A 20,675-nucleotide genomic window follows, 5' to 3' on the forward strand; every position below is an offset into this window, starting at 1 on the left:
TATTACAAATAGAACGTCTACCATATTCATACATGTCAAATTTCTAAATAGCTTCTTCACTGTTAAGTTCCACCGTCAGATGGATGCACAATTTAAGAACCCTTTCTAATCCATTCGCTGTCAACTGTTTTAATATTTGATCGGATATCGAAAACAGTAAAATAATGTATATTGTACCGAGGGTCAGGTATGAAGGTGTTAATATAGAGCAAAGTGAATTGAAAATACAAATGAAGTCACATATTTTATGCCAGCAGTGAACGCGTTGTAATAAAATTTGTCATTGCGATGAAAGAATAAATAACACTGTATAGAACATTCAAAATTTTCGTGGCAGTAAACGTGTTAAAGCCGCTTGTGTAAAGATTCTCAAATGAGAATCGAGCATTTATGACAGGTCGGGAAACACGTCACGTGTTTCCTAGGAAACGATCGGGTCTGGCAAACACATGGCGATGACGAAACCGAGGATACCTGCTGCCGAGTTATCCCGAAAGCAACCACCGATTTTTGGGAACTCGGTGTCAGGTATAGAATTTACGATCCTCGGGACTGACCTTTCCCTTTTACTGGGTTCGAAGACGGAACCGGGTATTCTAAAGGTAGACACTGCTATTCAAGGCGTCGGCGAGGTCTCAGAAATAACCGCGGGAACGAAATGTCACGTGAATAAGGAAGAAAGAGTGTGGGCGGAACGGCAAACGGTGGCCGACACTGTCGAATTCGGTGTCACGTCAGCGTCGGTCGTTAGTTAGCACCTGAATTCGTGAGAATCGCGTTCGGTAGCGAAGATGTGGATTAATTAATGGCGAGACAAAAATAATGTAAACATTCGATCTTTAATATTAATATTATTCGATAACACTGTTAAATATTCGATCGTCGATGCTATTACTATTCGATAACATTATTAAATACTATATCATTAATATAAATATTACTGGATAACATTATTAAATATTAGATCGTTAATAGTATCATTCAATATGACATATTAAATACCAGATATATTGAAGCGAATAATTTTGATTTAATATTTTATTCAGACTTTTTAAGGATGTTCCCATTGCCACCGTCATGTTAAAGGAAACTTGCAAATGGATCCCGCAGATTCGTAGCCATAAATTAGTTAATTACACATGGTTATCTACAATTTGAATCAGCTATTACTAAATTAATTGAACGCAATAAATGTTTACATGTTTATTCGCTGCCCGGAGTCTAGCGGTTCAACTTAACCGGTTAATTAATATCATTCCAGTTATTCCCATCCTAACACGCGATCCACGCGTAACGGTGTTCCGCCATTTTTCCCTCGCGCGGGTCGCAAGAACTGTTGCCTGTTAAATGGCTTTTTTCCCTCCGGCGACCTTGGATCGGTCGAGGTTTCAGGGTAGAAAAATATAGTATTTCGTCAAAGAAGGTGAAAGTGGCCGTGAAATCGTCGCTACGGCTTCATTCACGAAAGAAATCCAAGGATTCCATCGTCCGGAAACTTGTCCCGGCGATCGTTGTTCAGATTAAGAATCGAACATTCGGTGACACGCCTTCCAAAACGTTGATTGAATGTAGATCGATTCAATTAAGTTTATTAAAAACAGGCGAGACGGTCGAGCAAAAAAAAAATTAAATCAACCGGAATATTGTCACGCTAATTGATCCCTCGAGTTTCATTCAAAATTCCCCGGCAGTAACCGGCCGGTTAACGAGTCGCGGGGCTCTTAATTGCTAAATCTCCCTTAATTGCTAAATCTGGTCTTCGAGCTTTATTACGAGAAAATAACGTAGCTACGTTCAAATTTGAGCAAACTACGCTGGGAGCGTTTCACGGTGTTCGCAATGCGCGCCCGTCTTCCGTGGGCGTGTTCTCTAATTAGTAATCATCAACGGTAATTAATCGGCGCATCGATTAATTAACCGCTTCGCGAAAGGAAGTCCGATGAATGCTGACAACGCCGTCGATGAGATTTTATACGTTGCCAGTTAGCGGTAAACTTAGAAAGAAAAAAATCACCGATCGATGCAGGAAACAACGATGGCTGCGATTGGCGAAGGTGTGATGAAGGATTCCGATTAACGTCGCGCGGAATTCGTTTGTAAGAAACTGTTATACGATTCTCTAAATATAGTCTATTCGTGATTTCCTTCAGGCGACTTCTCGGAACGATTTACAAAATATGCGAACGGTCTACGCCTACACGAAGTTGTGTTACACGCTCACGGACGGCCTTCAAAATTGCGAAACGGCTTCAAGCGGAAACTGAAAGCGACCCGAGCAATCTCTGGTCTCCTTAGAACGGTTTCTAATCCCCGCGACTGTCACAACTCCGGTTCTCGGTCGAAACCGAAGCGGTTTCATCGAGAATACCCTTTTCTGCGTTCTCCGCGCGTTGCGGCAACGATTCGTCTCTCTTTCTTGAGAATGTCGTGTGCAATTTCATGGGAATTGTAACTTTCAACGGTTAACGATAACATTTTTCCAGATTTTCGATTGGAATTCAATAGATAAAGATATCAATAATGTCTTGAATCTTTAACATTGTTAATATTAGAATCACATTGGAATTATTGACATTACAAATGTGCTTTTACGGAAAGCGAGTACATAAATTGTAATTGGTACAAAGTAATCGAATAATTCGTATTTGTTGTGGAGTTACGAAGAGTTGCGAACCATCGTCTTTTAACTTCTCGGTACTTCCAGTGTTAAACACGTTTCCTTCGTACTTTATCCGCAGATCGGGACACTATTTTACGTGGAATGGGCATGAACATGCACGATCGAATACTTAACCGCGTAAACATGAGGAATAAAAGTCCATAGACTGTTTCCGATCGTTGTACATCGTTCACGTGTAAGTTTGCACATCTCGGATCTCTAAATACCCGAGATTAGGATCTAGAAGGAAAATGGACTCGTAATCTATTCACCGCGAAAGCGTTCCAATACTTTCGAACACGGTGGCACAAGTTAACGTTTGGAGAACTAATTCGTACGAGTTCAGAGCGGGAGATTACGAAACGGTCGATTGTGAAACTATATATCGGGGCATAAGACGGTGAAAAGTGAAATTATACCGTAGGATAGTGTAACATATTTGAAAATATTTCATTCCCTGATTACCGACAAAGGAGCTCCAGGAAAATTCGCCCATAAATGACAACGATATTCCACGGAATGAATAGACGCGTTCGTTAAAATCGCAAAACGGCTAGTTAACTTTGTAAATGAGGCGGAAGAAACGATCGAATCGTTGATAAAACGAACAGCAATACGTGATCTATTAAAGTCACTTCGCTCCAGCTTTTCCTGACGGGGAAATCATTTCACTCGCGCGTTTCACGCTGTCCAGTTCTCTCGACCGAGTCCAAACTTCTACGTAACCCATTAAATCTTGTTCGTCGTCTCTCTGGAAGCTATAGATCATTACACCAATATAGACTTTCACGGACTGGCTGACAAACACGAAGTCGACAATCTCAACGTCATTGAACCAGAATCTGGTATTCATTAATATTTCACTAGATTCTAAAATCTTGTCCGGTACCTAAAATATCAGATGCATTCTAGAAATTAACATTTAATACAATTATAACCCCTTTAGATCAGAATTTATTACCAACAATCCCATTATATTACTTTCCAGTGTCTTAAACTTCATTAATATCATTCTAAATTACTGTCAAGGCTCTTCTTTTAGTCAAAATGTCAAGTCAATCGCAAAATCCAACATCTAATGCAATAATACGCAACTGAATGGCATTTAAACCTATTCGAACCAATATCCATCGCATATTTTATTTAAAGGGACCTTAACATCCCCTAAAATTGATTTTCAAAGCCATCGTCCATACACAAACTGTTCCGTAGTCCTTGGAATCAGTCTCGAAGCAACGCGAGGTCTCTTTCCCCTGCCTCTCCATTGAGGCGGGTCCATTGTTCGATCGGCTCTAGAGATCCGATTGTCAGTGGGAGAGACTGGATTCCCCTGTCCAGTGGAACGAAACTGTAACGCCAGCTCGGTTGCAGGACTGCATGCCGATCGGACATTGGCAGCGGCAAGTGAAAGTGTCGCCCGGTTCAGCTGGTCATATGCTTAAACGCGCGAGCGGCGCGTGTGTACGGGCTCGCGGCCACTTAGAAATCCGCCATGCTGATCTGTCCATACCGGGCCAAACCCGACCGCTATTGACACCGGCCGCGCCGTATTCCTGTTCCTGTTCTCGCGTTCCATCGGATCGCGTGTCCATATGCAACGCGACGAGAAAAGCGGACCCAGGTCTGCTCGCGAAAATCCCCTACGCTGCTGGTATGGAATAGTAATTCCGCGGAGGTTTCTATCTTTGGCTAGGTGTCCATTTGAGAGTTTTCAATTTCAGCGCTCGTTTCAGAGTTTTTAAATTGGGTGTACATTTGAGAGTTACAGTAGATTTTCAGTTGAGAGTTAAACTAGGTGCCCATTTGAGAGCTTTTTTAACTAAATGTCCATTTCAGAGCAAAACTATTGCAAGTTCATCTTGCCACCAGTTGAGTTTCTAGCAAGTAGATACTGCATGAAGAGTAATTATTCTCGATACTATATAATTATTCAAGAACATCGTCAAAACAATCGCCACTCTCAACTGAACGACTGCTAGGAATGCTATCTGAAAGGAACAACTCGCGATAGTTTTACTCTCGTATGATCACCTAGCTTGAAGGCTGTTACGTGTACACCTTGCATGAAGCTATGGCGACTTGCTATCAAGAGTATTTCTCGCAAGTTAAATATTACATTTGGAAATGACAATTAGATTGACGTTTCCCTCGAATAGTTATTCTCAACGCGGTATCCATTCGCTGAAAATTCTTTCACAAGCAATCAACTTGTGATAATTTTATTGTGAAATGTACACGCTTTTACCTATAGCAATTGCCATTACCGGCGATCTAGAACCGAAATTAGTCAACGTTCAAAATTTTTTCCAGTAAACACTAATTTACGACAAGCTTGTGTTATTTCGAATCACCGACATCCGTCGGTCGCTAATTGCCGCGTCTAATGAAATGAAAAATAACACCTGACCCAAGGTTGTAATTTTGTAATAACCAACAATCAGATATGAAAAACCGGTTAATATTAGAGCCACGGTGAAAATATTGCGCAGCTTTCGTAATTACATGTTCCCCATTGCTTTTTTTCTGTGAAGGAATAAAAATATGTGTAGACGGGACAATGACCGTAGTTATGACTATAAGTAGACAAGCCGATGTACAGCATACCAAGCAAAATATTTGAGATTTCTATTACACGAGAAACTAACGTTTCAACATTTCCCTTGCGACATCATGCCAGACGCAAGACAATCATTTCGAGCTAAATTTGACGAATTTCTTTAATTATAAATTATAATAACATAGAACTTTCTCGAATCCCAATTAAATTTTACATTTCTATTATCAATGTTCAATCTTCAGATTGAATATAGACGCATAACAAACATCAAAATATTTCCTGATAAATTACTAACAAAACAAAGTACCATCATTGATCACAATTGCAAAAGGAACAATAACAACTAATTAAAATCTCATATTTATGCAACCTTCGTTCAAATTCGACATTGATACATTTCCAAAAAAAAAAAAAATGATCTGCAACGTAAGCAGGTGGCGAACTATTTTCCATATTCACACCAGTATCAAGAAAGATGACACTTGGTCATGGCATCTGAGCAACTGGGCGTCCACGTTTGTTGAACTCGTGACATCGATGCGCGACCCATTCTAGAAAATAAGAACATGCGGGCGATTACAGTTATATGCAATACGAGACATCGCGCGTCCTCGGTTGAAAAATCGTTTTTCCAATCGACGGGACACGATCGGGCGTGGGCCTTTTTACGTAAACGCGGCGGCCATTAATGCACGATACTTTCGCAGCCGATTGGAAAATCTTCGTTAATTGCCGCACGTACGAGGAAACCGAGGTATTCGCGCGCACTTTCAAACGACGCCCGTCTACACCCCTCCATCGTGGATCACCAGGAATTCAGAATGACTTATGCACAGAGAAAGCTTCGCTCAACCTTTAAAGGAATCTTAGCCGCTTCGTCAAGGACGACACCGTCGACGTAACTCCGCGACAGTTCGGTTGCTGAAAGGTTAATCCAATTAATCCAGCCGATTTCGGCTGATTTACATTTGTCGAAACTCGTTTCCACGGTCATTCAAATTTCCATGCTAATCATGTTAAGTATCATCTATATTAATATTTAACTCGATCGGGTCTCGGCCGATTCTTCTGACCAATTTCTAGGATTCTTCCTCTTCGGTTTGGTAACCGTAACCGTGCTAATGAATAATTTATTAATATCCAGATAAGTTCGGCATTTCGAAAGGACTCGTAATTGTGCAGTTGCCAAGATAATTGTCCTCTTCGTTCTCGAGTAACAGCTGTTATTTTTCGGATGAAGATATGCGAGAAGATGTTCCTTAAATTAGGTTACCAGGTTATTAAAGAAGAAATTATACGTTCGCCGCGGTATCGATTGTATCGTTTAAAATAGTGACACGTGTTTACCGCTTTTTTTACGGTGTTTACGGTAATATCGTAGAGAAAAGTATGGCGTCATTGTGAAATCGATGCCAGTAGGGTGATTCGGGCAACAGCTAAACAATTAATCAGACGGGAATCGGACGCGACGCCGGGAAAAGTTGAACGTTGTTCTAATGACGTTTCCGTGGTCATCGCCAAGGTCATTATCTTCGCACACAAGACGGAACGGTCCGCTTAACTCGACTAATTCCCGCGGCGATGATTGCTCGGACAATCAACGACATTCTCAGCTGTTCAGTGCACGGCGGCCGGTAGCGCGGAAGAGAAGAATAAAGTTTCCGAAGTACGAGGAGCGCGATTAATGTAATTGAGTCGAGAGTTACGGCGGCGATTATGCTTATCAGATATTAATGCATCAATGATTCTATTTATTATACACCGTGAAGTGCGACTTCGATGCTAGATTGCCTTCTATCGTTGGTTCATTAAGCTGTTTGTATATAAATAGTACAAGTACAAGCCAGTTTGCTTGGTATCCCTATACGGAATTGATAACTATTATCCGAGAACGTTTTAAATGTTGAACGTATGAATGAATTAAATAAAATGATTCAATACTCTCGGTGCAGTTTAAACTTTCGAAAATAAATGTCATATTAGTGTCGTTGGAATTTGATATTTAAAATCTTCAGTTGTAACCGATTTCATTATTTAAATAATAAAATATGGTTTTCCTCTTGTCCAATATTTTCAAGTTTCAAATCTGATTTGACTTCTTTTGGAAAATATTTTTGATACTTCAAACGATCCTCATGTTTAAAGGATTAATCAACGTGACTATTCGTTATAGTAACTGTCTGTAAAAGTTACAACTCGACGGATACTTTTGAGACACTCAGTATATAAAAGCTCAAACATCCTTCTGCACACTTTCTTCTCGAGAACGCGACTTCTCTCCTCAAAGACAAATATTCTTAAATTTATTCGACTGATGTTAACTCCTTCTTACATCCTCTTGCTTCAGAGGATACTTATCTTTCAATAAAAATTGCAATATGAACGTTCGTTTAAAAATGTGCATGCGAATAAACGTTTCTTCGTCCCTCCTTGAATTATTACAGGATCGATTCACGATTCGCGGCGTGAGTGGGAATTTCTACTCGGGAGAAAAACCTGTTGCGTCCCGTGGCGGATCAGAAGAAATCCTCCTCTTTCTTGATTACTCACTTAGCAGCTTTCATTTGAGTTTCTATCAACGGGCTCGGTGACTTTCGAGCGGAGTCCGCGGGCTTTCTGAGGATATCCCGCGCGCTGCTTACGGTATTCGCCATTCTTGGCACTCGGTGTCAATTATCGTTGTTTCCTTCAGTTTTATGGGCTATGGATTCCAGCGTCTCTTGTATTTCCTCTTCGGAATTATAAAGAATGTACTGCTTGTTTTATATCGGTGGTGTTGTTTCTTGCGTCTCTTAGTTCGAGCTGAGTAGTCCTTATCTTTTTGGAATACTTTCTTTGAAGTTAGAAAAGGGTATTTTCATATTTTTAAGAGGCACCATGTTTTCTATGTTTCCTCTTGTTTTCTTTCTCCATTAAGAAATCTCTACATTTTTTCTTGCTTTCAAAATTAGAAACAAGAATGTTTGTGTTTTACATCAGCGACGCTTTCCACTTTTTCTTTCTTAATTAATTTATATACTATATTTCTCGATCCTTTTCATTTCAAGATCGATAATAGAAATGTTTATATTTTATATCAATAGCACAACTTTTTCCATTTTCTTCTCCAACTGAAGGCTTCCTACATTCTTTGGTTCCTAATTTTAAGATGAGAAATAAAACTGTTTATATTTTCTGAGAATGACACTGTTTTCTCCATTTGTTCTTTTTCAATCGAAATCTTCCTATATTCCCTGGTCCCCGATTTCCAGATCAGAACACAAATATGTTTACGTTCTATACGAACGACGCGACTCAAAAATATTTTATTCGAGTTGCAGTTCTGGCGCTACCGGTTCGCGCGATTTAATGTACCGGTGCTGCAGAGAAGAATAGAGGGAAGCGTCCTTGGCGTTACCGTTAGGATAAAAAGGTTGATTAAGCCGCGTGTACGCTTGCCGCGAAGGGAAACGCGACTGGACGCGGCGTCGTCCAACTCTTCCGGTACGAGAAGAATGTTGCATTCGAATCCCCTCCTCGCATATCTTCGAAAGAAAATATTGATCAGTTGTCGCTCAGGAGAAACGAAGAAGCGAAAGTTACTGGTAAAATCTATGTACTCGGACACTTAACGCCATTTTTATGGGAGATATCTAATTGCATTATTTAGCATGTCCCGGGTCAGTGAAATTTTCAACCCAGGCCGTGAGCATTGATCCCCTACTTCCGGTTGCGTTGTCGTAAATCATTCGGTCCCACTTTTTCAACATATTAATCGAATGAAAATTTAAGAACACAAACAGAAAGAATATGAAATATTATTGGACGAGCACAAACTCGACAAAATAATTGCCCAACGAGACTTTCGCTCGAAACGAACTTTTGTAAATAATTCACAACGGTCATCGATTGTTATTTATAACTGTTACATAAGAAAAGGAAAAGGCGCTGAGATTTAAATAAAGTTTCACCTGGCTCCGGCAATTCAAGATGGCATGTACTTTTCTCCCGATATTGTTGGGACGTTTTCACCAGTCTCCGCGTGGCGTTCGGCGCAAAAATGTAAACGACCCGGTTCTGACCTAAATGTGCCCCGAGGAATCCGCGACCGCGCGAGAAGTCCTGTTACCTTGGTACCGATATGTTAATTCAAAAGTAATAAGGTATTTAGCGAGGCCTCCTTCTCGATCCGGTCCGGAGGAGCTGGTCGAACGATGACTCGGTTATGCGAGCCAGACGAATTTTAAATGGTGAAAGTCCACCCGGGATCATCGGGCCCAAAAACTTTGTCCTGCAGTGCCGCTACGAGAGGAAAGATCACGCGCGAGCTATAAACGTGCCGGTACGCCTTTTATTCAACGATATTTCCGGAACGATCGTCCTTTTCCCGCTGATTTCACGCGGCTATTCGAATGCAAATGCTAGAGAATAAAGACACGTAGTAATTAAATGATAAATAGCCTGTTCTCTGTGTGAGCGTTCGATGGGTTGAAAATAGAAATGGACAGTCCACGGTGCAGGAACACAGAGAAATATCAGTGGAGATTAAGGAAAAACTAAATGGATTTATTACTTAACACGTCGAATTCCGCACGATTTTATAAAGCAAAGTACACAAAATGGACAAAAATATGATATCAAATCATTTAATTGAATTGCATTATTATTATTGCACGTTCTTCTAGCTGAATGTCACGAAATTAGGTAACATTATTTGTAACATAGAAATGTTTCCAAATAATCATCGTTTCATTGAGTGAACTATAGTAATTCAATTTGGTTGGGAGTCACCGGTGACTCCTACGGCGTTCAACATGTTAATTTGATAATTGTATACTTAAAAAATCTTTCGAATGAATTTCAAGTTAAGAGGAAAAGATTTCTTTCTAAAGAAGGAATGTCAAAATAGGCAAACGCAAACGTAGAAGTTTGAATTCTAATGAATAGATAATCTAAATTTAGACTGTCTATCGATTAACGACAAAATCTGTTAAACGAACGAAAAATTGAACGATATGCTTGCAATTCGAACATCAACGTTTCCAACAAAGAGGATGAAGGGAACTACGCGATCGTAGTGATTTTTACCATTATAAACGCAGTCGATCGGATAGTATCTAGAAAACTGTTAACGTGCAGATGCGATAACATCTTTATCGTTTCCACGTCGCTTATCACGCGCCCGTGGATCCGCGTTTAAGCAGATGCTTCGTAATCTCCCATGAAAACGTAATCGATCCTCGGTGCGTTCCTGTAAAGTATTTTCACGCAACGTTTCGTAATGGCGGCAATAACGTTCGGGTCGTAAGCGTAGGGGAACCCGCGCGCATGCTTTCGACATTCAGTCGGTTCGATGTTAATAAGGGTGCCTTTTATAATTGATTACGGAGTGCGCGCGCGCGCTTATGTAAGCGCTTATGTCGCCTACGTGTTGCTTTTGCCCGGACGACCCGTGAATTCGATGTGGTGGGCATCAACGGAGACTTTATGCAATCAACGCGTGTCCCGGTGGCGTTCGATCATTACCAAGCATTAGGGTTATTCGTCTGATTCCCTGGCTTCGAATTCATCTCGTTTGGAATTTCGTTGAAAGTTTCGAGTGAGATTCAACTCAAACTTTCACCCTCTGTGTGCCTTTTCGATCCCATGTAAATCAAAGTAAAGATAATCTTAAGTGTGATAATGAACTTTTTCACTGTGAACAATGTCTACAGAAGGGATTTTACACAAGATGATCATTTACTCTAAACGAAGTCTTTAAATATTCAACAAGATGTTTATTTGCCATTATTGTGCCGTTTCAATGAGTGGTTTCGATTATTGCGATCGGTGGACCTTTAGACACTTCAGAACGCTCCATAGTTGAAAGATTAAAGTTATATAATTGAATTTCCGTCACAGATAGCTAAGTCACTCCTTTCCTGAAAGTAACTCAACTGACACCATTTTCCTATCGTTTTCATTCTACGCGCAGCATAACTGCCACCAGGAATTCTGCAAACAGCGGCCACATAAAGGGAGCATATTACCAACCAACGCATTCCCCAGTCTCCCCTGCATCCCTGACCCTCTATTAAGGTAAGTTTCCTATTACTCCCCTCGGCGAACAAAAGAAAAATCTCTGCCAGCGGCTAGAGCCCGTACTGTACACGCTAAATATTTTCTCGAGTGTTTTGAAATCAACGGTCCCCGGGCGCGCGCGCGCACCGCATCGCCCGGTGGGTCGTTGTACATGCGAAACGATCGCAGGTGCAGTCCCGTGACGTCAGGATCCATTGTTCGGAGCAGCATCAGCACGCCGGGGCCTCATGGATCTTGCTCGCGGTGCGCAACGCGGTGCACGACGCCGGTTTTACGAGCGTTTCTGCGCGAGGGGAATTCTTTTTTGGCGGCGAGCGCGGTTGTCTCGCCTGTTGTCCGCGCCGCAACGTCGGGGGAACGAGAGAAGCTACTCTCGACGGTCGCGAGCACGCGAAACGAATGAATTATTCGGAGACGCGAACGATTCCACCGTGACCCGTGGAAATGGACACGGCAGGCAGGTTCAGGATGATCGTTGAGAAACCTTCATCGGAAGGCTCGATGAATGAATTAAGCGGATTGCGCGACTGATTTCGTAACGTGTCCTTATCCTGGCAGAACGTGTCCTAGAATTCAAATCTTTGGCAATGGCCGTCTCTTGTGCAACGCTTGTGGAATTCTACTCGTTTTCGTTAGATTCGTGGTTAGACCATCTGTGCGCCGGAAACAAGAATTTGGTGACTTATCCTATGAAGTTTCCTGGTAGTAGTAGTTACAGTAATAGTAACCGTAATAATACTAGTAGTTTCCTTATAAACGAAAGATGAAATAAAAATTCACAATGCACTGTTTCAAACGAAACGATCAATCCAGCTCTGAATCATCACTCTCCTACCGTAGAGTCCACCTAGGACTCAAATTCCACGAAAACAATCTCACCCGAACGTCCCCGCAGAAGGTCAATCTTCCAATCGGAAAGCTCCTAAAAACCAAACTCCTCTATCCAACTCTGAATTCTCCTGAAACGATTCCAATGGATCTGCACACGAACCAGGAGTCGACGTAAAAACGTTGAAACCAGAATTCTTCGCTACACCCCAATCCACTTCTCGCCTCCCGTCGTCGTGGTACGTTTTCCCGGAAGTGGCGAAAGAAAGCGCGCGCGGACGCGAGCTATCAATTTGTCAGTGTTTCCCCGTGCTAACGAATTCGGCGAAGCCCTTTTTCCGTGTAGACACGCGGGCAAGTACCGGGTCGGCCGGGATTCCAATTGGTCCGGGGCAAGAGGCGGTCGAGAGGCGAGCCGCGTACTTTTATTTACGTTCCGCAGCGGGTTTACAATCGGTGCGACGGGAACGGAACTTTCGAAAAAAATCGCGTCTTCTTCTGGGCTGCCGGGCCAGAGAGAGGGCCGCACGCACGACCGCCCGCCCGCCTGCCCGCTCGCTGGCCATGCACGGGTCCCCGATGCGACGAGCCGCGTGTAGCCGGTTCGACTGCATTTCATGGCTACCCATACGCGAACATCCGAGCACACGCGCCACCTTCCCCTGTCCGTACTCGCTCCGTCACGTACACACTTTCGATCTCATATGCAAAACACATGGAAACGATTCAGCCGGCTGCTGGGACCCGGGGCCGACTTGCAACCGGAGACGACCGAAATACGGCTGGCACGATGACGGATAGCTAGTCGACAGGAAATGAAAGATGATCGTGAATTGAGAAGTCAAAAGTCTGAACACCGATCGGGGAAAGGATCCTTGGAAATAATGAAGCTGATGAGTGTTCTTCGAAGCTACTGGGTGTAAGTCGTGCGCGTTACGAATGATTCCCCGATGTTTCTGTAGCGCTCCTAGTATTCTATCGGTATATCTTTCTTTACTTGTTATTTCGTTAAATTTCCTATGCTTCTTGTTCTTTTTCTACCTGTTCTTTGTTTTCTTTCGTACTAACTTTTTGTGGGTTTCTGTTTCGTACACCAAATCGTTTATCCCAATCCGTGAATGAATTACATTTAATTAGATTGCAAGGGAAGTGTTCATTAATGGAACGACTTACACCTAGAAGCTCCGACTAACACTTAGCGAAGTATTCCTACCCGTGCAGGCCATGAATCAATGGAATGAAAAGGTGCACAATTAACATTGATTGGTTTAGACAGGATAAAATGGTTCGTACGCAACATACCATTGTTCCCCATGGAAATTATGGTGATTTATTGCGGGTTTCTATAAGGAATTCATACAACGCGAATTGATTTACAAGTTAAATAGATTTTATCGGGTACCGAGACGTTATGTGAACATTCCGAGCGTTAATAACGCAGGAACAAGTCCAATAGCTCGGTGAGACGCCACGGATCTTTTAACTATCCGTTAATTAGCGCGCAATTAATATCGATACCATCCGGGAATGCGAGAGAGGATCTCCCGCAGGTGTGTGTATGGGTTCAGAGACTATTCCCATTGCTTGTTTTCTTCGTTTCCACGTTGGTCTCGATAGATGCAGTTTCGAGTGGCATACCGAAACGATCCGGGAACATGAAACGCGTATCTGGTGGAAGTGTTCGGCGGGGCACTTAAGTAATTACCGGCGCGGGTCTCTCTTGGACGCGATAATTCCGATTGAAGGAATTCCCTTTTCTTCAAATCTGAACGCACACTCCAGCATGGCCACTGCAGTGGAACCTCGGTTATTCGAGCTGGTGACGTATCGTTTCTCGTTTGCTCCCCTGCATCCGGTTTCTCAATCCTTTGCAGATAAGGATTGAAAAGCTAAGTCGAATAACTGAAAAATCGAACTCTTGAACAGTAAACGAAGAAATTCAGAAAACTACCTACTGATCTTTTTATCAGTGAAATAATGAAATTTTTCACGTTCACAAAGGATTCATTTTAATTATTAATTTAATCATATTGTACTTCTCTCTCTCTCTCTCTCTCTCTCTCTCTCTCTCTCTCTCTCTCTCTCTCTCTCTCTCTCTCTCTCTCTCTCTCTCTCTCTCTCTCTCTCTCTCTCTCTCTCTCTCTCTCTCTCTCTCTCTCTCTCTCTCTCTCTCTCTCTCTCTCTCTCTCTCTCTCTCTCTCTCTCTCTCTCTCTCTCTCTCTCTCTCTCTCTCTCTCTCTCTCTCTCTCTCTCTCCTTCTCTCCCCATCTTGCATAACTGTGTATAATAAATATATATCATTACTCTAAAGCATTTTGTCTAATTTCCAACTCTTTGGAAAAATGAATTACCTCACTATGCGCTGAACTATCTCAGTACCAATTGATAGTGGAGATTCTACCGTGCCTCTTTAGAAAGGCCACAGGATACTTAAAGGATACTTAAGATTCCTGCGTGGATACTGTCTGCCCACATACTAGCGCGCACCGGCTCGATGCATTTAACCTAGCGTGATTCGATCTGTACGGAGGCGCACATAGGAACGTCCGCCCGTCCGTCCGTCCGTTCGTTCGTTTGATCGTCCGGCCTAACCTAACCTTCCCCTCCACGGACACGCCTGGAATCACAATTTCAAATGGCCCTAACCGATCGGTCCGATCCCACTTAGCCCGCACGGCCACGCCGGATTTTTCAACGGTGCCAAAATCCATTCACTTTTGACCGATTCAACGTGCCGCCGCCTCGTTCGTACGATCGACGATCGTACATCTTCTCTTCCGGTCCTTTTCTCAAAAACGAAGAAAAAAAACGGGGTTGTTTGGGTGCGAACTGTTTGAGAACCGTAAAAATGGGACTTGGTTGTTTTTCGAAGGATCTTTAACGGGTAAAAGTGAACTGAGTCGACGTTGTAAACGTGAATGAAGGAAATGCTACATTTTTTACCCTCTTCCAGTGGGACCTTTGAGGTAGGCAATAAAAAAAATGAATCACATGTTGAATTGCGAGCTCACTGGTACCACTGTAAGGATATTTTGTCCTTGTATCCGAAAGGAAGTGTTCAGTTACTTTCCTAAAGGAATTTTCATTTTCCTTAACATCAAATGCTCCCTTTAATGTAAACGCGAAACGTTGCTTAAACTACATTCTTGTATTGGACTGTTTAATACGTTACACGTGAACGACAATAGCCGTGAATCACAAGAATGCCGTTTCATAATTCTCTGGAAACCATCTTCGGTCTCAGAACAAAGACAGCGAATATTCATATTTTCCTTGCGCATTTTCAGACTGGAGATAATCGATGCTGGCAACAGGACTGGCGACTTTGGGAGATCGTTTCACTCGCATGGTAATCGTCAAGATAAACCGAACCGCTCGGCATTTTTATGCGCCACAGGCGATTAAGGCGCGTCTAAAAGTGGTGTAAGTGGGTTTATCACTGCATCGTGCATTCAAATCACCGGTCACCGCATCGGTTACGTGCCCCCTTTGTTGCAGCGTACACCAGGAAGTCTGGCGAGATTAATTCCTAGATCACGGAGAGGGGGCAGTTTAACCCCTTTTCCTTAGGGGGCAGTTTAACCTTCCTCGATCTTTAACCACCATAGAAAAGAATCTCCTCGCTCCTTTTTTTTTTTAATTCCTCGGTCTCTCGAATCCCGAAACAACGAACGAACAAAGACAAGTAATTTAACGAGTGAAATATTGAAACTCACCCTCACCGGCGTTCCTAGATCCCCATGACACTTCTCAAACACTAATGACAAACACAAAAACGACGGTTCCTGGTTCCTGGACGTTGAACAGTTCCCGATGGAGGCTCCGGTATCCCGGTGGGCACGTGTACACTCGCGCAGATCGTACGCGAACGATTTTCGTGACGGGAAAACTCGCGTACGAGGCGAAAGAAACGCGGGAAAACGCGGACTGACGAGACGTTAGGCGACGAGCGCGATCCGAGGCCTTCCCTCACGATAGGAACAGACATTGGGCCCTCGAGTTGGCCGCTAGGCTCGTTCCCAGGACCCAGGTTGTACCGCGCATGCGCCGCAACCCCTTCCACGGTGAGCGGGCCGCATAGTGGGGGCAGGATAACCGACAACCCTCTTACCGGGGACCTGCTCCTTTTCATGCTGATTCCTGCGTTCGCTATTCACCTGTGGATTTTCCTGCTCAGGTGGCAGCACCTCGCCTGCCGTTCGACTCCTCTGGTGTTTATCACAGTGGCGTAACGACGACTTCTTTTTCAACATTTAACCTGTTGGAGACTAGTTGCTGGACTACGGATCTGTATGCTAATTGGGATTTTCGAGAAATAGAACCATTCTGGAAAATGGTTTTTCTTGATAAATATCGTGTAAAGCAGTGTACTTTGGCTATTTCGTATATTTGTGTCATGTGCATTCTGCGAAAGTTCGTATCTTAATTTTCTATGAACGTATGGAACTGCTGTCTATTAATTACACGCTAGGTGTGTGATGCAATACTGGTAATTAGCTGAAAAACAGATCGGGTCTAAGTAGAGGAGATATTACAACTTGTAGTGGTCTCAAGGTGAGACTCCAAAAATCATTTCTAAGTTTTGAAAATGAATCGGGAAAATGTTGTCTTCTGGGGACAGTCTGCTAGGAAGGAAGTTTGATTTTGAGTGGGTTTATAGAACGGGAGGATTAATGGAGATACGACGCATAAATACAGTTTTTCGTAGCCGTAAATTCTTCGAAGAAAAGATAGTTAAGGGTTGACCTAGTTTAGGATACATTCGAAACTTATTCCTTCGTCGATTTTTTATGTTTGAATTTATTATAATCTGATTAGTATGTTATTGTCCAATGGAGGAGTATTTAATTGTAATTTACTCCGTTGCTGACGTGTTTAACTGACTGTTTTATTTATATTTTAAAGAATTTGAACCACCAAGAAGTTGGTATAAGGTTTGAGTTAGATTCGGTATGATTTACTGTCTCGAATGGGAATAATATCGGAAAATAAAGATACAGGAATGCGAATTTCGATGGAGGGTCATAAATACGCGGACTCCGGCGATCTTCCAAACAAATGCGATGATTAGAACGAAGGCACACAGGGATAACCGGTAAATTCTTCCCTGTGAACCTGTTCCCTTCCATTCTGTGGACTATTCACCTACGGATATTCTTCTTCGGATGTCAGCCTCGCCTAATCCTCCAATCCTCACGCCACAGTAGCGTAAGAATTATTCCCCCGATCAATTCTCGATAAACTTGCACCTTCCGAAAATTAATCACGTTAAAATTACATTGGAATTCTTCGTAAAATGTCCACAACGGGCATAATTTCCCCATAAAATACAGGTTCTAAAACAAAACAAAAAACTGATAACTAATTATCTTTTTTCAATCAATTGGAAGCTTCACAATTCAACAGAACGTTCCATCGCTATCAAAAAATCGATGCAAAGTAGTGTAAAATTTGCTAGTAATATTCTTCAATAATAGTAAATATTTCTTCCTTCCCTGATGGTCCATTTTTATTCAGAAGAATTATTTGAAAATATACTACAAGATGATATTACTAAGCAACTAAGCTGATAATAGTAATAATAGTAATCGATAGTAAATTGATAATAGTAATTTGCGATTGAGAGTATTAATAAATAGCCAAGGATTTATTTTTAGAATAACGTAGACGCGTAGAATGACGCAATAAAGACGAGCCGAGGAAGCGTCTGCCACGTTCCAGACAAAGGAAAGGGAAAAAAAGTCGTCGATCAGATGATTATCTTCATTGCGCCCTCGACCGTGCTGCTGCTGCTTCCTCGATTCCTTATATACGTACGATTGAATCATACGGGGAGCCCGAAGAGCGACGTTTCGCGTCTCTCGGCTCGAAACGCGAAGAAAGGAGTAGATACCGAGAGGAAAAGGGGATAACCTGCATCCATGGACACTTGGATGCACACCGCTGACCCTCCGCGTGCGTTAATAATTCACTCCTCTTCCTTTCGTTCCTTCACTTCGCTTTCATGCTCGTTTGTGTTTGAAAAAATAATTACGGTCTTCTTGTCCCGTATACTTACCGAGTTCTTACCTACTAGGTCAACGTCCTGGATCGTTCCACTAATTATATATTCGTCCTGCTGTTCACAGTGACCGACCGCACAAAGGATATAATATTATTTAATAGGTTTAGGAGAAATTAATACAGAACGATTCAGATATAAACATACAGATCTTGAATAATTGTACATCATTAATATATTAATAACGAGTTAGCTCCTATTAATAAAAGATGCTGAAGGCATCATACAGAGCCTGCTATAAATAATTCAAGAAAAAATGTATAAAATTAGAAAAAAATAATCTGGAGCTACGTATCTCGTTAATTGAAAATTCAACAATTCTCCAACGGTTCCAACTTGTCTAAGTTTTTAAAGTTTTCCAAATTATCGAAATTTCGCAAATATTAAATTCATTAAAACTATTGAAAATATTTAAAATATTCCAAATCATTCAAAGCTTCCAACCACTCGACATCTTCCAAATCTTCCAAACTTCGAACTCCAGATCGTCCGAATACTTCAACCCCCGAATTCCTTCGAACCAAATGAAAATAAAGAATTAACCGTCGAGGCGTTAATCAAGAATTCTCCCAGCGATCCGCGTTGGTTCCTCACTCCATAAAGGACTATCTAAATTGCAATCGCGACGCCCGTGATTCCAAAAACGGGGTCACGACCCTCGAAACACTCGGAAGGCGTGACGCGTGTATCGCACGTGCAAAGACAATTTAAAGCTGCAGTTCTACGCGGCGAATAGTATAATTTCCGGAGAAGACGATGCACACGGACGCTCAGGGGGAAAGATCCGTAGGAAATAATCATGGCGTCGCGACCGCGCGTTACGCGAATCCCTGCGACCTGCGAACTCGCGCGGCGAACTTCAGACACACCGGGGGCCAGAATTCGCTGCGTTTAATTTATGATCGGCTTATCGGATGTCTTCCCGGAAGAAACGGAACGCGTCGCGTACACCGGGACGCCTTAAATCAAACAAAGAGCTTACGGTTCCGAGGTATGCGAAAGGAATTATAAAGGACGGCCAGAATGATCGTGTGAGACGCACTTGGTCAAAATTCTTTTTTTTTTTATTGCGGGAACTGCGAGATGAAGTTTTACAGAGCTTGTAAAATTTAAAGATACCTGTTTCTTCTCGTGTTGCTTTGAATGCAGAGGTGTACTGTATTTTGACCTTGGCATTTACTCTCCTCTATTTATCTGCAGAAGAATATTATTGAAAATGTAGGAGAACATGGTTTAATAATTATTTTCTTGTGGTATTTTGAGGTTTGGAAGTGTTCTTGATAACATGAGAATGTGACTGTTTCCGAAAAGGTAAACATATAAGTGGCGCTAAGGAGATTAGTACGTGATTGGGTTAAGGAAGACTCGAAGAATGTAGTAAAGTCCACTTCGTGTTTCTGTTGCTTCCGTGGATAACGAAGCGTAACTGTATCGTTATAGCTTATATGCAGTTTGTTAATTAACAATTTTCCCTTTTTGTATAAGAAAGGGAAAATATTCTTGCCAATAATTTTTGAATGAAATATTTCTGTGAAGATAAAAGCGGCTAACTAAATCTTCTTTAGTCTTTAAGTAATGATGTTAAAAGAACCAAAAATTGTATTCGTTCATTAAGAAGTTTCTTTTCATGGGAAACAGAGTGTTTTACAAGGTTCTACTTCGGTAGATTGAAATATCACAAAATATGCTGTGAATTAACACGTGAAAGTAATTCGTTTATGTAAATAACGCTCTGAATTTCTCGATGATTTTACAGTTCAGAGAGTTAAGTAAATACAAGACAGTAGTTACAAACTCGTTAAAATCTGTCGTAATCGTTTCATAATGGCATGATCACCTTACATTAGCCGCGCTAATTTCCTGACTAATTACCAATTGCATCAACGCCGCGATTGTGGTTTGCTGTTCGCTGCACGAGCTACCGTTCTGCTTCCAGCTATTATCGCTGGCTTTTTTCTGTTCTGTCGGTAACAGGGCTAGACGCTGGTCTCGATAATTCTTCTTCATTTTTGCTTCGATTTCTTCATAAATAATAATTAATCGTAAACATTATTCCAGTTCTGTTACATAAACAGTCGATACAATCTGACTTTTTTACTATCTATTTAATATCAATAGTTTTAAGTGAACAAGTTTCTAATCGGTCTGAATCTAATGAACAAACTAGAAAGCTAAACTTCCCCAAGTATGTACGCAATTCGATATCCCTTCAGAAGTCGGCGCATTGATACAATTATATAATATTGTGTAACACAATGTGCGAGCTAACGCAAGAAAAAGAAATTAAACTCGCGACTCGACGTGAGTCGGTTGCGAGAATTCTAACCCTAGACTTTATGCTTGACTAACAAGGGAAGTCTACGATCTGGCTGAGTGCGCCTTGAATGAGAGAGGGTGCAATCGACAAAGGATGAAAAGCGTGGCAAAAAATCCTAGAATCATACCCATCGTATCCCAACTTCACTTACCACTAAAAATTTCAAACATTCACAAAAGTGTAGATCATATCT

The 20,675-nt window shown here is 41.9% G+C and overlaps 1 protein-coding gene across 2 annotated transcripts in view; it reads right to left on the reverse strand.

The window, feature by feature from the left end:
• Nucleotides 1-16,101, reverse strand: part of LOC116429655 (uncharacterized) — a 62,471-nt gene extending 46,370 nt beyond the window's left edge. For both annotated transcript variants that reach the window (XM_076366204.1, XM_076366202.1), the window contains exon 1: nt 15,821-16,101. The gene's annotated coding sequence lies outside the window, so the exon portion shown is untranslated. The remainder of the gene's footprint in view (nt 1-15,820) is intronic.
• Between the last annotated feature and the right edge of the window lie 4,574 nt (nt 16,102-20,675).

Source organism: Nomia melanderi, chromosome 3 (assembly GCF_051020985.1).
Source record: "Nomia melanderi isolate GNS246 chromosome 3, iyNomMela1, whole genome shotgun sequence".
Taxonomy (NCBI): Eukaryota; Metazoa; Arthropoda; class Insecta; order Hymenoptera; family Halictidae; genus Nomia; species Nomia melanderi.